Source organism: Anolis sagrei, chromosome 1, assembly GCF_037176765.1.
Source record: "Anolis sagrei isolate rAnoSag1 chromosome 1, rAnoSag1.mat, whole genome shotgun sequence".
Taxonomy (NCBI): Eukaryota; Metazoa; Chordata; class Lepidosauria; order Squamata; family Dactyloidae; genus Anolis; species Anolis sagrei.
In genome coordinates, this window is record NC_090021.1 from 31,207,356 (window position 1) to 31,226,332 (window position 18,977).

Below are 18,977 nucleotides of genomic sequence, written 5' to 3' on the forward strand. Positions count from 1 at the left end.
CACACCCCAAATTCAAATCAGTAATGTTTGTATTTCATGTCCTCCAAAGCCTGCTTCTCCCTTTCCAGCCAAACAGCTTCTCAGCAGAGCCTTGCTGGGGAAGTTGCATGCTTGGACATCAGAACAAGGTTGCCCAGGCACTGCTCTTAAAAAATGGGATGGGCCTCAACATTTGACTATCTTGATTTATAGGAGTGGCTCCCAACCTGTGTTCTGTGGACAACCAGTAGTCCGCAAGAACTAAAATATGTTCTGTAGCCTCACTGTTACTACACCATTGCAACGAGAGTGACTGGTCTCGCGAAACCCTCTTACAGATGGTGACAACTGGATGGCATATGTTTTGTATCAAAAACTAGAGTTGATGTGGTCTATTCAATGCAATTATCTGAATCAGCACCCCAGATAACCAAGCCGGATCTAAAGTTAACCAAAAAGTGATTCGTAACCCTTTTGGTACTAATATTGGAGAGTGGTCCCTGGTCAAAAAAAGGTTGAGAACCACTGATTTATAGCCTATGGACCTTATTCTGAGCAAGAGATTTCCCAGCAAAGTTCTTCCAGGAAGCTGTGCCCAGGAGGAACATGCCACCATTGTGGTTGAAGTCAGAGCCAGACAAAGAACCAGAACAGGAGCATAAGAATGAGGCCTCACCTGGCCAATGAAGGGATGGCGACCAGCAGTGACAACAGTAGCGGATGAGCTAGGTGGGAGTGGGGTATTTCACTTACTTGCAAGCAAACTGCTTCAAATGGTCCTAGTTAGAATTTAGAGTGTGCACAGCAGTAAAATTTCAGTATGGCGTGAGAGAATTGACCATCTAGAGACGTTGCTCAGGGGATGCCCGAGTGTGTTACCATCCTGCTGGGAGGCTTCTCTCATGTCCCTGCAAGCTAGAGCTGACAGACAGGAGCTCACACTGTCTCGTGGATTCAAACGGCAATCTTCAGGTCAGCAACCCAACCTTCAGATCAATAGCTAAGCCAGCACAAAGATTTAACCCGTTGTGCCACCGTGGCTCCATACTTTAATAAGAAAGGTAAAGGTAAAGGTTTTCCCTTGACATTAAGTCTAGTCGTGTCCAACTCTGGGTGGTAGTGCTCATCTCCATTTCTAAGGCAAAGAGCCAGCGTTGACTATAGACACCTCCTATGTCATGTGGCCAGCATGACTGCATGGAGTGTCGTTACCTTCCCACCAGAGTGGTACCTATTGATCTACTCTCATTTGCATGTTTTCGAACTTCTAGGTTGGCAGAAGCTGGGGCTAACAGCAGGAGCTCACCCCAAGTGAGCATTACCGTGGATTCAAACCGCCAACCTTTCGATCAGCAAGTTCTGCAGCTTAGCAGGCTAACCCGCTGCACCACCACAGCCCCAATTAAATAAATATTAAATATTTAGTGATATTTAATATTTTGTGATATATCCTTACACATCAGGATCATCACTATTTTTGCTTTTGTGTGTGTCAAAAATGTAACTCTTTCTTTCAGCAATTTTAGTATTACAAACAAGTTGTCAGTACCAGAATAGACTGCATGATTTCAACAAGCCGCGTCATTTGTTTCATTCTGAAATTGTATTCATTATTATCTAAACTTTCACCAGCATTAATTACTGTGTCTTACTGTGTTTTCTTTCCCCTGGCCATGCTCTTAAAAAAAAGTCTTCAGTCTAACCACACTATTGCATGGCTGCAAATTATGTGATAATATCATGGTTGAATTGAATGCATCGCGGAAAACAACATCTTAATCCTTTACGTGCTAATGTAGCGTGTTTAATCGGTCTACGAGATTGCCACATAAAAATAATTTTCCCTAGTTAAAATTAATGAAATAAATAGTTTGTGGACTGTAACCTCTGTTTTACCACCTGTCGCGCTGTCTTCTGTTTGCTCAATGGAGTTCTGTAGCATCCTGCTTTGAAAAGGCAGAGGAATCAACTTGGGAAAGGCCCAAAATCAATAGATTAATCAAAACCAGATTAAGAATGGGAACTTTTCCAACCCAGTAGGAAACCCTTCCTCATGAGACTGAATATTAGTGGTCATTTGGAGATCCCTTAACGATTTAATGACCATATTTTTTAGAACAATTTGGTTTTAAATACGTTTCAACCTGCCCACAGCCCTTAGGATAATCGTCTCACTAAATACTACTTTCACAGCAAGTAAATGCCCATAGATTCACCAAATTCAAAGCCGCCTGCAGCAGTGTGCGTTCATTAAACATGCAGTGAGCAATTAAATAACAGGCAATCTGTGAAGTTCACCCTATAAATATCTAGAATGAGCTTTACCCGTTGCCCTTCATCACTGGTTGTTATAATCTGTGTTATGGAAGTCGTACACCAAGATATCGGGCCAACCAAGTGCCGTGCTCTGATTGCAGGCATAATGTCAAGAAGATTGGTTGGCTTTCCAGGAAACGTCTGGAGAGACATGCTGGGTGGGACATAAATGGTAGCCACAGAGCCCAGTTTAATATAGCAACCAGCCACATACAATAGAGTCTCAGGGCCCTTCCACACAGCTATATAACCCAGAATCTCCAGGCAGAAAATCCCACAATATCTGCTTTGAACTGGGTTATCTGAGTCCACACTGCCAGTTCAAAGCAGATAATGTGGGATTTTATTCAGCTGTGTGGAAGGAGCCCCAGTTAACCGAGGATTGGTAGATGCTTGTTGCTTGTTGGTTGAGAGTTACTATTAAAACAAGCCAAATACTAGTATACTGATCTGCCCTTACATTGTGAGAAGGGGTCCATGGTTTTTACCTGACTGGCAAAAGGGTATGTGGAACGAAATGGTTAAGAAACCCTGCCATACATTCTGTACTGATTTGACATTAATATTGAAATACAGTAAGGTAATGCTCAAGATCCTGCAAAGTAGACTCCAGCAACACATGGAAAGTGATGCCCCTTCCACACAGCCCTGTATCCCAGAATATCAAGGCAGAAAATCCCAAAATCTCTGCTTTGAACAAAGGTTATCTGAGTTCACACTCAGAAAATGTGGGATTTTCTGTCTTGTTATTCTGGGATATAGGGCTGTGTTTCAGAAAAACATCTACTTCTGTTTTATTGACTACTAGCTGTACCCGCCACGTGTTGCTGTGGCCAACCTTCCCTCCCTCTTTCTCTCCTTCCTTCCTTCCTTCCTTCCTTCCTTCCTTCCTCTCTTTCCTTCCCTTTCTTTCCTTCTCTCCTTCCTTTCTTCTCTACCTCTTTCCTTCCTTGCCCTCCCATTTTCTTTTCCTTTTACTTTCACTCCTTTCTCTCCCATGGCCAACTCAACATTCTAGTGAGGTTTGGGAGAGAACAGACTATGGATGATGGGACTTTTAGTAATTTAACTCACTTTCTGAGACCACTGCGACCCTCATCCAATGACTGATCAAGACCAAACTTGCCACACAGAGCCCCCATGACCCACTCTCCATCCTGGTGCAGTTTGGAGGAGGATAGACCACAGATAATGGGACTTGCAGTACCTTCACTAACTTCCTGAGACCACTGCGAGACATATAAATAACTGATAAAGACCAACCTTGAGACACAATTTCTTTCTCAAATCACTCGGGCAGCACCGGGTCCCCAAGCTAGTCTATATAAATAAAAATGTAATGTTCGTTTGTGGGATTAACAGAACTCAAAAGCCACTGGACGAATTGACACCAAATTTGGACACAAGACACCTAACAACCTAATGTATGTCCTTCACTCAAAAACATTGATTTTGTCATTTGGGAGTTATAGTTGCTGGGATTTATAGTTCACCTACAATCAAAGAGCATTCTAAACCCCACCAACGATGGAATTGAACCAAACTTGGCACACAGTTCTCCCATGACCAACAGAAAATACTGGAAGGGTTTGGTGGGCAGTGTCCTTTGGTTTTGGAGTTGTAGTTCACCTACATCCAGAGATCACTGTGGAGTCAAACAATTATGGATCTGGACTAAACTCTACACAAATACTCAATATGCCCAAATGTGAACACTGGTGGAGTTTGGGGAAAAGAGAACCTTGACATTGGGAGTTATAGTTGCTGGGATTTCTAATTCACCTACAGTCAAAGAGCATTCTGAACCCCACCAATGATAGAATTGGGCCAAACCTCCCACACAGAACCCCCATGTGGGCCACAGCAATGCGTGGCAGGGGACGGCTAGTATATAATTAAAAAGCAACATGTCCACAACATCTGGCCTTTGGAGGCAGCCCTGCCTAACAGACCCCAGCCTAAAACTCTTCTCCAACTTTAGATCCGTTTAAGCCTGGCCCTTGCAGTCCCTTCTCATCTGTTTCCTATCAGGGGGAGATGAAAAGATTGCAAGCAAGCTATTAGAAACAATGGGTTCCTTGAGGACCTGGAGCCCTTCTCAATGTGGCAGAAAGAAGGCGGAGGAGGGCGGGAGGGTCTTGAACTGAAGGCTTTTTTAAAAAAAAAATCCTCTGCTAGTTTGGCTCAGCTGAAGCAGCTGCAGCAGAGGCCAGAAGGGTTGCTGATCATATTCCTCACCCTCAGGGCATCTAGAAGAATATAGATATATATATTCCTCTGCGTCGTGTGTGGAGATAGAGAGAGAGATAGGCAGAGACAGAGACATTGCTCTCCATCACCAGGGGGGCCATGGATGTGCAGGAACAGGATTGACAGGTTTTCCAGGCGCTGCTTGGCTCTCTTTTCCACGCGAGGAAGGAAGAAAGAAAGGAAGGAAACAAGGGAGGAGGAGGAGGCGACCTTTTCCTCTTTTTCCCCCCACCCACGAAGGAAAGAGAGGAAAGCAAAGCAGCAACCGCAGAGGGCATTGAGGGCGAGCCTTTGAGAAGGAAGGAGGCTTCTTCCCGTGGCGGGTAAGCAGAAGCGATGGCAAGGAGAGGGAAGGAGAGGGAAGGGAAACAAGAGGCTCGCTTTGGGCTGCTTTAGGGGAGAGAGAGAGAGAGAGAGAGAGAGGCGGGGAAAAGCGACCACGGACACTCCAGTGTCTCTTTTGGGAGGGAAAGGAGGAAAAGGTGGTGCGGGGAAAGAGAAAAAGGGAGAAGGGGGGCAGGAGTGGCTCTTGTTTTGGAAGGTGGGGAAAAGGAAGGAGGAAAACAAGGGCGAGAAGGTGGAAGAAGGCGGGAAAAAACAAGGTTGGAAGGGAAAGGAGAAGGCGGGAGAAAAAGGAAGGAGGAAATAAAGGCGGTGGACCACTTTGAAGCTCGTATGGGGATGACACACAAGCCACAGAGGTTAGAAATCAGGACAGTAAATAAAGAACAACACTCAGAAAACAGGGGAAATCCGGACAGGAAATAATTAGGATCAGCTAACACCTCCCAACAAAGGATTTTTCCAGGCAGGAAGCAGCCAGGCTTTGAAGCTGCAAGGCTATTCAGTGCTAATCAAGATGGCCAGTTGCAACATTAATACTTGCCTCAAACAGACAAGAGTTCTTTCTCTCACCCTGGACACTCCACATCTATAAATCCCACTTGCCTAGTTTCCAACAGACCTCACAACCATCTATGCCTGCCATAGAAGTGGGCAAAACGTCAGGAGATAATGCTTCTTTGTTTGAGGCAAGTGTAAATGTTGAAATTGGCCATCTTGATTAGTATTGAATAGCCTTGCAACTTCAAAGCCTGGTTGCTTCCTGCCTGGAGGAATCCTTTGTTGGGAGGTGTTAGCTGAATCATAGAATCAAAGAGTTGGAAGAGACCTCATGGGCCATCCAGTCCAACCCCCTGCCAAGAAGCAGGAATATTGCATTCAATATCCTGATCCTAATTGCTGTCTGGAATTCCCCTGTTTTCTGAGTGTTGTTCTTTATTTACTGTCCTGATTTCCAACAGACCTCACAACCTCTGAGGATGCCTGGCATAGATGTGGGCAAAAGGTCAGGAGAGAATGCTTCTGGAGCATAGTCATACAGCCTGGAAAATTCACAACAACCCAGTGATTCCGGCCATGAAAACCTTTGACAATACATGGTCTATATAGGCTTTATTTCGCGCACTTTTGTGGCCCTATGTTTCGAACTCCTCCCTTCTTGAAGCTAGCTTCGAACTGCATTACATCATCAGTGTAGATGACTCTTGAGTGGGATTGACCAGGGAGAAGATGAGGGTCCTTTAAGGAGGGGAAGAATGTGCGATGGCGGGATACACACACACACACACTCATACACATACATACACACTAGCTGTCCCATGCCATACGTTGCTGTGGCCCAGTCTGATGATCTGGAAAATAAAGTAATGCTGTTTCTTTGTCAGTGTTGATGTGGAGATTGTCTGGTTTGCCTACTCTGGAACATGCAACATAGAATTGTCCTCCTTTAGGGGTCCCTTTCAAATCTATAATACTGTATCTGTGTGTGTGAATCATATCTATCTATCTATAGCTGGATGGCTTTTTGTCAGGAAGGCTTTGATTACATTTTCTTGCCCTGGTGGAGGGAATTGGACTGGATGACCTTAAGTATTTTCTGTTGGTCTTGGGAGTTCTGTGTGGGAAGTTTGCCCCTATTCTGTCATTCGTGGGGTTCAGAATGCTCATTGATTGTAGGTGAACTATGGATCCCAATAACTACAACTCCCAAATGTCAAGGTCTATTTCCCCCAAACTCTCTCTGTGTTCATATTTGGGCAAATGGAATATTTGTGCCAAGTTTGGTCCAGATCCATCATTGTTTGAGTCCACAGTGCTCTCTGGATGTAGGTGAACTACAACTGCAAAACTCAAGGTCAATGCCCACCAAACCCTTCCAGTGTTTTCTGTTGGTCATGGGAGTTCTGCGTGTCTAGTTATGTTCAATTCCATAATTGGTGGGGTTCAGAATGCTTTTTGATTGTAGGTGAACTATAAATCCCAGTAACTACAACTCCCAAATGTCAGGGTCTATTTCCCCCAAACTCCATCTGTGTTCATATTTGGGCATATGGAATAGTCATGCCAAGTTTGGTCATTGTTTGAATCCACAGTACTCTCTGAATGTAGGTGAACTACAGTTCCCAAACTCAAGGTCAATGCCCACCAAACCCTTCTAGTGTTTCCTGTTGGTCACAGGAGTCCTGTTTGCCACGTTTGGTTCAATTCCATCATTGGTGGAGTTCAGAATGCTCTTTGATTGTAGCAACTACAGCTCCCAAATGACCAAATATATTCTTTTGAGTGATGGTCACTTCTTGGGTTAGTTGGTGGCTTGTGGCCAAATTTGGCAGCAATTCATCCAGTGGTTTTTGAGTTCTTTTAATCCCACAAACGAACATTACATTTTTATTTATATAGAAGATAGATAGATAGAATATATCTATCTATCTATCTATCTATCTATCAAAGGGCAATGCGATGGGTCAGTGTGTTGATGCTTGTTTGCGTTGGTTGGTGTGTGTTTATTTTTGGTGTTTTGCATCATCTTTAGAGAAAGAGACAAGACAGAGGCAGGCGTTGCTTCTTCCTCAGCCTCTCTTGTGGTTGGGATGGAAGGAGGGAGGAAGCGAAAACCGCGGGAAAACCAACCTCTTGAGTTTGCTTCTCTCTCTCTCTTTCCTTTCTCCTTCTCCATCCCTCCTTCCTTCCTAGTTTTGCACGCTCTCTCTCTCTGTGCCAAGCTCTCTCCCATCAAGGAGCAGCAGCTCTCGACCCTTTTCTTTCTCTCCTCCCCCCTTTTCAGGAGGTTATAAATAACCAGGCCACTTAAGTTTTTAATTATGACGCGCCTCTCCACCAGCCAGCCCTTTTTCCTTCCCCCCTTCCTTCCCTTTTTCTCTCTCAATCCTCCTCCTCCTGGCTACTCCTCATGCTCTGGGCTAGTACGAGATATAGTTTCCCCCTTGAGTAGGGAAAAGAACTGCCTCTGAGGTCCCTTCTATACTGCCATATAATCCATGTGTCAAAGCAAATGATCCACATTATGTTTGGAACTGGAATTTTATGGGTCTACACTGCCATATAAGTAAAGGTAAAAGTTTCCCCTTGACGTTAAGTCTAGTTGTCTCCGACTCTGGGGGTTGGTGCTCATCTCCATTCCTCAGCTGAATAGCCAGTGTTGTCCATAGATGCCTCCAAGGTCATGTGGCCAGCATGACTGCATGAAGCGCTGGTACCTTCCCGCCAGAGCGGTACCTATTGATCTACTCACATTTGCATGTTTTCGAACTGCTAGGTTGGCAGAAGCTGGAGCTAACAGCAGGAGCTCACCTTGCTCCCCGTATTCGAACAGCTGAACTTTTGGTCAGGAAGTTCAGCAGCTCAGTGGTTTAACCCACTGTACCACTGGGGGATCCACACAGCCATATAGAAAGTGTCAAGACACTCTTTATCAGTCTTGATATGCTGGCGAATTTCCAAGCTATGGAGTAACAAAAACTGTTACACTATCAAGTAAAGAAGCAAAACAAAATGATTGGCAAGAGGAGAGCAACGCAATCTTCTGCCTTAATTCACAAGTACATCTATTTGCACTGTACTTAGCTGCTAGCATCCACCCTTGTAACCTGCTGTTTTTGATCTCTCCCCCAAAAATTGTAGCCAAATTTTAGATATTTTAAGGATTTATTATGTTCATAATTATGTGGATTATATTATGTCTTATTCTTTTATGTTAGTTTATAATTTACTGAGTTCTTGCTTTGTTTATTGATTAGTTTATATATTACTCCTGGTATTGAATGTTTACCATTGCGTATTTTGTTGTGAGCTACCCTGAGTCCCTTCGAGGTATGGCGGGCTATAAATAAAGTTTCCTTTCATTTAATATAATCAAATTCAGATTTAATAATCTGGATTTTATATGGCAGTGTAGAAGGGGCCCGAGCTCTCTCTCTTTTTGGTTGTCTGGTTCTCCACAGCTGTATATGTACAATAAGTGTGTAATGTCCTATTTACTCTATTCAAGTGGTTCCCAACCTTTTTTTGACCAGGGGCCACTCCCCAACATTACTACCAAAAGATTTACGAATCGGTTTTTGGTCAACTTCAGATTTGGTTTGGTTATTTGGGGTACTGGTTCAGAAAATTGCATTGGATAGACCACATCAGCTCTAGTTTCTGATACAGAACATGTGCCAAATAGTAATCGCCATCTGATCGCTCACAGAAAACTATATTTAATAAGCCTTGGCACTGTAAGAGGGTTTCGTGAGACCAGTCTCTCTTGTTGCAATGGTGTAGTAATGGTGAGGCCATGGACCATATTTTAGTTCTTGCGGAGCACAGGCAGGGAACCACTGCTGTAGTCTAATGCACCATCTAATCCGGGCATGGGCAAACTTTGGCCCTCCAGGTGTTTTGGACTTCAACTCCCACAATTCCTAACAATTAAGAATCATGGGAGTTGAAGTTGAAAACACCTGGAGGGCCAAAGTTTGTCAGGCCAGCAGAAATGGATCGAGGTTCAGTTGAAATGCACAAGCCTAATGGCTACCATATCTATCCCTGAATGTGGTCCCCTGGTCTGTATATGCTTCCTGAATCCTTCCCAGTTTTGTGTAATGCAGGTATCTTGAATGGATTGCCAGGAAAACAGGCACACAAAAAGAGAAAGGCAATTCAAAACCATCTCTCTCCTTAATTCACCTCACACTGAGGTATCCAGTGGTGTGTGTGTGTGTGTTCCTTTAGTCCCCCTTCACTGGCCTTCTTTCAGTCTTCGCCAATTTGTTGAGGTGTTTATCAGTAGTATTTTGCTGCAGTGCCTCAGCTCATGAAGATAAATGATTCCTATTTTCCCTGCTTGCCATGATGACTCAATCATTGAAAGTGTCCAACTTTAAGCTAAAAATGGTATCTTAAGGAAACCCCCTGAGGCAGAAGGTGGGATTTAGATGGGAAGAAACATTAAAAAGGTGCTCCTGTTTTGATTTTAATTTGAAACGTCTATTTCGAATTAAGAAGGGTCGGTAAGCTGCTGTACAGTTTTGCAAAGACTGGATTCAATTTTGAACGCCTGTTGCCAATATTTGTGCGTCATTTCCTTGGATTCCTACCTTTTGTGTTTATTTCCCTTAGAAGGAGTCTTGTAAAAGTATAATAATAGCTCCTAAACTTCATGGAAAAGTAGCACTGGATACAGTGAAGACAACTTGCATTTTGCTTCAAAACACTTATTTTGGTTTTTGTTTGCATTATTCAGTGGACAGAAGAGAAGGCAGCAGTATAATTAACCTATAAAACATCCAATTTACTGTTATGGCAACATTTGTGTACTTCTGCATTAGGGTGCAAAGTCAGTTGGAAAAGCAACCTTAATTGGTACTTCTGCTTAAAAGAATAATTAAAGAATCAAGAGAACAATCTTGTGATTTTAGAGGTCTTTTGTTGAGAGGATTGATTTGCTGTGTCAACCCACTCTTGAGTTCTTTGACCTAATTTCCTTCTCTTAAGATTTATACTGTACCAGTACAAACAACAATATATATTAATTACAAGCACGTAGAAGCAAAACAATTTAGTACTATATAATAGCAGTATTCATCTCCTCCATGATGCCCAATTGTTCCGCATGTTAGGTTATCTCAGGACTGCTCCTACATAATGTTATGAGGGGTGAGTGGGCTTATTAGCAAAAGACCCTCCTCTTAAATACACAGCAGAGTAACTTAGCAGCAGCATGACCCAGCACCAGTAGCCCAAAGTGATAAAAAGAACAAAAACACAGACCAATGATATCTCTTCCATAGGAGGCTTTTTGTTATAGAGAAATAATATGGCTACACTATTTACAAGAACAAGGTTTCTATGACACAAATAAAGTTCAACCTTCAAGCTGGAGCTTCACACACACAAGACCTTCTCATATTGAGGCCTACCTCACACTCTGAGGCCTACTAACACTGAGACCTGTTCTCCCCCTGAGGTGTTCTCTCACACAGGCTTCTCTCAGATTGAGGCGTTACTAAGCAACAGGCACACCTGCTTATATTGAAAGGCAGCTTTTGCTGAGTCATTGCATCCATTTAACCCTTTCAGTGCTTCACTCACATTTTTGTAATTAAAAATACCTTTAGTATAAAGTTCTTTATACTTCCTTCTTTGCTTCCGCACTGGGCTTCTTTCTCATGCAGATAAAAAGTTTCACTCTCACAGAGGTTCTTCTCACACTAAACTTACACAGGAGCTCCACACAGTAGTCTTTTTTACACGGCAGCCTTCACACTGGAGCTTCAACCTTGAGCTTCTCTCACTGAAGCTTCTCACACACTGAGGCCTACCTCATACTGAGGTCTACTAACACTGGAGCCTTCTCATACTGAGGCTTTCTCATATTGAGGCTTCTCTCATATTTATTTATTTATTTATTTACAATATTTATATCCCACCTTTCTCTACTCTGAAGGGGACTCAAGGTGGCTTACAGAACTGAGGGCAACTAACACTGAGGCATACTAAGATACAGGTATACCTACTTATATTGAACTGCAGCTTTTGCTGAGTCATTGTATCCATTTAGCCCTCACGTTTTTGTAATTAAAAATACCAAGTTAATTTTTTTTGTATTTCTGACATGTTCTGTGCTTATAACCTGTTTCCTTTTGTTACTTTCTACTTTTATTATGATTATATTATGATGGCCTATAGCAAAATGCAAAAAAAAAGTTGTACCTATGTACATAATGATAGGCTAATGTGGATCTCATTTTGGATCTTACTTTGAAAGAAGGGCAGGGTATGAATTAGATAAATGAATGTGGAGATAAATAATCTTTGAAACTTTCTGGAATTGGATCAACAGATAGAATAGTATGTGTGTCTATGTGCATGAATCTAAGGAGCTTCCTTTTAAAATACATGAAGAATGTTTCTGTACACATTAAAGTACTCAACAAATTACTATCGAGTCATCTATTACTGGTGTGGATTCAGAAAATTACATCAGAAGCAGCTTTCTACATACTAAAACAATATCAGTATTGTGTTGGCAAAGGCTTTCATGCCCAGAATCATTGGGTTGCTGCGAGTTTTCCAGGTTGTATGGCCATGTTCCAAATGCATTCTCTCCCGATGTTATATAAACCTCCCTTACTTAGTTTTCAACAGGCCTCACAACCTCTGAGAATGCCTACCACAAATGTGGGTGAATCAGGAGAGAATGCTTCTGGAACATGGCTATACAGCCTGGAAAACTCACGACAACCCAATATCAGTATTGTCATTGGCTTAGAGAGTGACTCAGGCAGTTATCACTTAAGGGCAGGATGGCTAAGTATTTTTAGAGAAATATAAACATTGTACTGTTCTCCCGTTGGCTTTTATATCATATACCAGAATCCATAGAATAAATTTAACAGACCCAGGTTTTGTGATGCTAATGAACTCTTTATTCTCTTAAATCTTCATGTGCATTAATTCAGTTTCCAGAGTCCAAGCTATTTATTTATTTATTTACCTTATTTATATCCCGCCTTTCTTTACTCCGAGGGAGACTGAAGGCGGCTTACAATCACACCTCCATGGTGCCTGAAAACATAAAACATCAGTTAAAAATATAAGGTAAAATTAAAACATAATAAGCATAATAAAAATACATTTCAATGAATCACGTCATCCAGAGTCATAGTCTAAAGGCCAATCCGTAGTCAAATTGCACATATTCCATACTAACATTCCTGCACTGCTCTATTTTTCAAACGCTTGCTCCCAGAGCCAGGTTTTGATTCTCTTTCTAAACACTAGGAGTGGGCTGCCCTGATATCACTAGGGAGGGAGTTCCACAACTCAGAGGGCACCACTGAGAAGGCCCTGTCTCTCGTCCCCATCAACTGCTCTTGCGAAGAAGGTGGGACTGAGAGCAGGGCTTTCCCAGGCAATTTTAATCTCCCAGATGGTTCATAGGGGGAGATACGTTTGGACAGGTAGGCTGGGCCGGAACCGTATAGTATAAAGAACTAGTATATATGCTTTTTCTATAATTCTTCAGTGGTGACCATATTAGCATGGAAATAAAATGGACAAGACAGTCTGTTTGTCTCTGTCTTGACATAAAAACACTTTATATGATTGGTTTTCTGTGAGTTTTCTGGGCTGTATGGCCATGTTTCTGAAGCATTCTCTCCTGACATTTTGCCCACATATATGGGAGGCATCCTCGGAGGTTGTGAGGTCTGTTGGAAACTAGGCAAGTGAGGTTTATGTATCTGTGGAATATCCAGGGTGGGAGAAATAACTCTTGCCTGCTCAAGGCAAAAGTGAATGTTGCAATTACCACCTTGAATAGCATTGAATGGTCGTGGCAGCTTCAGAGCCTGGCTGCTTCCTGCCTGGGGGAATACTTTGTTGGGAGGTTTGAGCTGGCCCTGATTGTTTCATGTCACAGCAACCCAGTGGTTCTGGCCATGAAAGCCTTCGACAACACACTTTATATGATTGTTGATGTTGTACATTTTTCTGATGGTAGGTTCTAAGAAGGCTGAATGGGAGCAGTGCCAATTAGAACAGCCCATTGCTTAATTATCACTTAATTAACCCCCAACATTTAAAACAGAAAGTGCAGGAAATCAAGCTATTTTAAACAGCTGTTTCTAGGGATCTCAGAAGAGTGGTAATGAGATCCTGAGGCCATACTCTGGAAAACAAGAAGCACAACATGCAGCTTTGAAAAAAAAATCACTCAGAATTTGTTTTTTTTTAGCTCAGTGAACAAAATGGACAAGAAGTGGCTTGAAGGCAACTATGCTTTGGGATGAAAACAGTAGATGGGTATATTTTACACTTTTTATTTTGGTTTTTCTAAAAATACCTATAATTTATTTTATTTTAGAATGGAGGGCAGCTTACGACATAAGAATAGAAACGGCTAAAATCAAATCATAATACATTTTTTAAAAAAGAAATCAAGAAATGCTTGTGGGTAAACAATATTTCTTGTTATTGTCGAAGGCTTTCATGGCCGGAATCACTGGGTTGTTGTAGGTTTTTTCAGGCTATATGGCTATGTTCTAGAGGCATTCTCTCTTGATGTTTTGCCTTTATCTATGGCAAGCATCCTCAGAGGTAGTGAGGTCAACAATATTTCTTGTCGTGTCTTTGTTAGTGTTGATGTAGATTGTTAGATTGTCTGGCTTGCCTACTCTGGAACATGCAGCATATAATTGCCCTTCTTTAGGAGCCCCTTTCAAATCTATGATACTATATCTGTCATATACATGTGTGTGTGTGTGTGAGAGAGAGAGAGAGAGAGAGAGAATCATGTATCAATCTATATCTATGTCTGGATGGCTGGATGGCTCTTTGTCAGGAGGGCTTTGATTGTTTTCTTACCCTGGTGAAGGGAGTTGGACTGGATGGCCTTAAGGCAGCATTTCTCAACCTAGAGGTCGTAAGGGTGTGTCAGAGGGGTTACCAAAGTCCACCAGAAAATACAGTATTTTCTGTTGGTCATGGGGGTTCTGTGTGGGAAGTTTTGCCCAATTCTGTCATTGGTGGGGTTCAGAATGCTCTTTGATTGTAGATGAACTATAAATCCCAGTAACTACAACTCCCAAATGTCAAGGACTATTTCCCCCAAACTCCATCTGTCTTCATACTGGGGCATATGGAGTATTCGTGCCAAATTTGGTCTAGATCAGAAGTCCGCAAATTAAGGCCCGGGGGCCGGATACGACCCTCCAAGGTCATTTACCCGGCCCTTACTCAGGGTCAACCTAAGTCTGAAACATCTTGAAAGCACACAACAACAACAACAACAATCCTATCTCATCAACCAAAAGCAGGCCCACACTTCCCATTGAAATACTAATAAGTTTATATTTGTTAAAATTGTTCTTCATTTTAATTATTGTGTTGTTTTTAAGTGTTTCTTGCACTACAAATAAGATATATGCAGTGTGCATAGGAATTCATTTATATTTTTTTCAAATTATAATCTGGCCCTCCAACAGTTTGAGGGACTGTGACCTGGCCCTCTGTTTAAAAACGTTTGAGGATCCCTGGTCTAGATCCTTCATTGTTTGAGTCCACAGTGAACTACAACTCCAAAACTCAAAGTCAATGGCCACCAAAACTTTCCAGTGTTTTCTGTTGATCAGGGGAGTCCTGTGTGCCAAGTTTGGTTCAATTCCATCGTTGGTGGAGTTCAGAATGCTCTTTGATTGTAGGTGAACTATAAATTCCGGCAACTACAACTCCCAAATGACAAAATCAATTTTTTGAGTGGTGGTCAGTCCTTGGATTAGTAGGTGCCTTGTGGCCAAATTTGGCAGCAATTCGTCCAGTGGATTTTGAGTTATGACATCACTCAAAATGAACAGAGCATTTTTATATATTTATAGATGTTCTAACCTCATTTAACCCTCATGCTGTTTTTGGAGGAGAATACATATGCAATTCAGTTATCTACATTTCCAGTATAGTAATTAACAGTAATGAATTGAATAATAATTATGTTGCCGGTGTCATCAACAGCAACATGGGAGAACTACAGTGTAACATATCTTTTTACAAATATCTACTAATGCATTTTATTAATTTACTGTGACTGTCTTCTTTAGCTGTATTTTGAGGTGACTTTAATATTGGAATTTTTTTTCTTGCTTGTCTTTAATAAACTTATCTATCCTCAGGTAAGAGGGGACGTCAGCAAATAGCTCTCTTACCATATTTTCTTTGGGCTACCATCCTTCTTGTCTGAAGTTCCAGATTGAGAATGCATCTACACTGTAAAATTTAATGCAGTTTGGTACCACTTTAACTGTCTTGGATCAATGCTACGGAATGGTAAGAACTGTAATTTTACAAAGTTTTTAGCTTTGTCTGGCAAAGAGCGCTGGTGCTTCATCAAACCACAAATCCCAGGATTCCATAGCATTGAACCATGTCAGTAAAAGAGGTAGCAAACTGTTAATTCTACAGTATAGATGAGTAAGAGTGGCTTCTGCATTGTAAAATATAATGAATTTTACACAACCAGAATTTAGAATTTGTTTATAACCATAAGTAATGAGCAGAATCACAACATATTTAGTTCTATTTATTTTTATCTTATCCATTTCCATGCTTTTATAACCGTTACCTGAGAAACATGTTGTTAGCCCAATTCAGTTTACATTTGACTTGGTGTTGTCAATAGACCAGAAGAACATGATCTGTGAATGGGCTTCCTTTATCATAGGTAAGGGGCCCCCTGGTGGCACAGCAGGTTAAATGGCCTAGCTGCTGACATTGCTGACCAAAAGGTTGGTGGTTCGAATCCAGGGAGCAGGGTGAGCTTTCACTGTTAGCTGCAGCTTCTGCCAACCTAGCAATTCAAAAACCATGCAAATGTGAGTAGATCAATAGGTACCACTCTGGCAGGAAAGTAACGGTGCTCCATGCAGTTATGCTGGCCAAATGATTTTGGAGGTGTCTATGGACAACACCAGCTCTTTGGCTTAGAAATGGAGATGAGCACAACCTCCCAGACTCAGACATGATTAGACGTACTGTCAGGGGAAACCTTTACCTTTTTACCTAACATGGGTAAATCACAATCAGCTAATATTTACATTCCTAGTGGTCTTTTTTTTCTGGAGGGATGGTGTACCCTCAGGGACCTGAACAGATTCCTGAAAATCCAGTAGGAGTTTCCAATTGGCATGACCGAGGATGGTTCCAGACAGTACTAAATCACACACTTTAGTCAGGAACAAAAAAAAAACAAACCCTGAGATTTTTTTGGGACCAACAGGATTTCTGCCTCCATCGTCCACACTTGCTGCGTTATTGCAGAATTTTGCAGCCCCAAGATGACTTCTGCTGGAAATGTTGGCTTTTTTAAAAAATAAAGTTTAATATGCAAATATAGAATTATAGAGTAGGAAGAGACCTCGTGGGCCATCCAGTCCAATCCCCTGCCAAGAAGCAGGAAAATCACATTCAAAACACCCCCAACAGATGACCATCCAGCCTCTGTTTAAAAGCCTCCAAAGAAGGAGCCTCCACCACACTCTGGGGCAGAGAGTTCGGCTGCTTAACAGCTCTCACAGTCAGGAAGTTCTTCCTAATGTTCCGGTGGAATCTCCTTTCTTGTAGTTTGAAATCATTGTTCCGCATACTAGTCTCCAGGGCAGCAGAAAACAAGTTTTCTCCCTCCTCCTTGTGACACCCCCTCACATATTTATACATGGCTATCATGTCTCCTCTCAGTCTTGTCTTCTGCCAGCTAAACATGCCCAGCTCTTTAAGTCGGTCCTCATAGGGCTTGTTCTCCAGATGCTTCATCATTTTAGTTGACCTCCTCTGGACACATTCCAGCTTGCCAATATCTTTCTTCAGTTCTGGTGCCCAGAATTTGACACAGTATTCCAGGTGTGGTCTAACCAAGGCAGCAAAAGGGGTAGCATGGCTTCCCTGGATCTAGACACTATACTCCTATTGATGCAGGCCAAAGTCACATTGTTGGCTCATGTTTAACTTGTTGTCCACAAGGACTCCAAGAGCTTTTTCACATGTACTGCTCTTGAGCCATGTGTCCCCCATGCAAAGATACGAATTATTGTATGCTCTGTTCCTGGATTATATAAGTTGCAGGGCCATCTGTGCAGATGGGGTATTGTTCCTGGGTTATATGTGTCTGTTTCTGAAGGCTCTTATTGTGAAAAGGTGTACAACATTGACTAGGGGGCCATAACTTTGTCCAGGCCAGAGAAAACGTGCCATCTATGCGTTTCATGAAATTTCTGGCACACAAAATGTTCACGTTCTACTCAACTGTCACCTTCTTTTTAGGAACTGACCAATCAGGAACAAACATCTAAGACCCAGTAAGAAACTCAGATAAAATCCTGTGATTTTTGAGTGCAGGGACATACAAACATTGGAAGATGCAGATTTTTGGCTCAGAACTGGGATATTCCCACATTTGAAAATCTCGTGTTTTTTGCCATTTGTAGCTATTGCTTCCATGCTTACAGGGAATGCTGTTTAGCCACCTTTCTATTTTCTGTGGGAGCTCCTGGGATAAAGGTTGGGCCCTGTCCTTCCATCCAAAAGCCCTTATCAGCCTGAGGGATATGAAGATGGCCCAGGTAATTGACATGATATCTTCTAAGGATCCTTTCCCAATGAATGCAGTTTGTCTATCAGATTTACTATAAAAAGGTGGACAATGAAGCAGCTGGCAATGCATGCAAGCAGCAGGAATTTTACAATGAGTCTGAACAAACACAAGCAAGAGCTTGTTTAAAGCCTACTCTAGGGATGCAAAGAATTCTATCGAAATTACTTGTTCTTGACAAGACATGCCAAGACAGCCATGGAGAAATCACCAATTTCTGAAAGATTTCCTGCCTCCAGCACAAGAATGAGACAAGGAACTTTTCCTTTCCTTTTTTTTTTTTTTGGCTGAAGTTCTGCAATTTGTGCAGAATTTCTCTGTCCAAAACAATTTTCATTTCATTTTGTGAAATAAAGCACACATCCACATACACACGAATACATCCAGCAAGGAAGAACTGGAAATGGCTCAAAAAGGAATTAATAGGTACTAGATCAGCATTTCACAACCTGAGGGCCAGGATCCCTGGGAGAGGTTGCGAGGGGGTGTCAGAGGGGTCACCAAAGACTATCAGAAAACACCATATTTTGTTGGTCATGGGAAATTTGGCCCAATTCTATCGTTGGTGGGTTTCAGAATTCTCTTTGATTTTGGTTAACTATAAATCCCAGCAACTACAACATCCAAATATCAAGGCCTATTTTCACCAAACTCTACCAGTGTTCAAATTTGGGCATATTGAGTATTCGTTCCAAGTTTGGTCCAGATCCATCATTAGTTGAGTCAATAGTGGGCTCTGGATGTAGGTGAACTACAATTCCAGAACTCTAAGTCAATGCCTACCAAACTCTCCCAGTATTTTCTGTTGGTCATGGGAGTTCAGTGTGCCAAGTTTGGTTCAATTCCATCATTGGTGGAGTTCAGAATGATCCTTGGTTGTAGGTGAACTATAAATCCCAGCAACTACAACTCCCAAATGACTATATCAATCTCCTTCCAACCTCACCTG

At 42.0% G+C, this 18,977-nt stretch overlaps 1 protein-coding gene across 1 annotated transcript in view; it reads left to right on the plus strand.

Moving 5' to 3' along the window:
• The first annotated feature begins 4,478 nt into the window (after window positions 1–4,478).
• Window positions 4,479–18,977, plus strand: part of SERTAD4 (SERTA domain containing 4) — a 50,069-nt gene continuing 35,570 nt past the window's right edge. The window contains exon 1 of the mRNA XM_067463673.1: window positions 4,479–4,868. The gene's annotated coding sequence lies outside the window, so the exon portion shown is untranslated. The remainder of the gene's footprint in view (window positions 4,869–18,977) is intronic.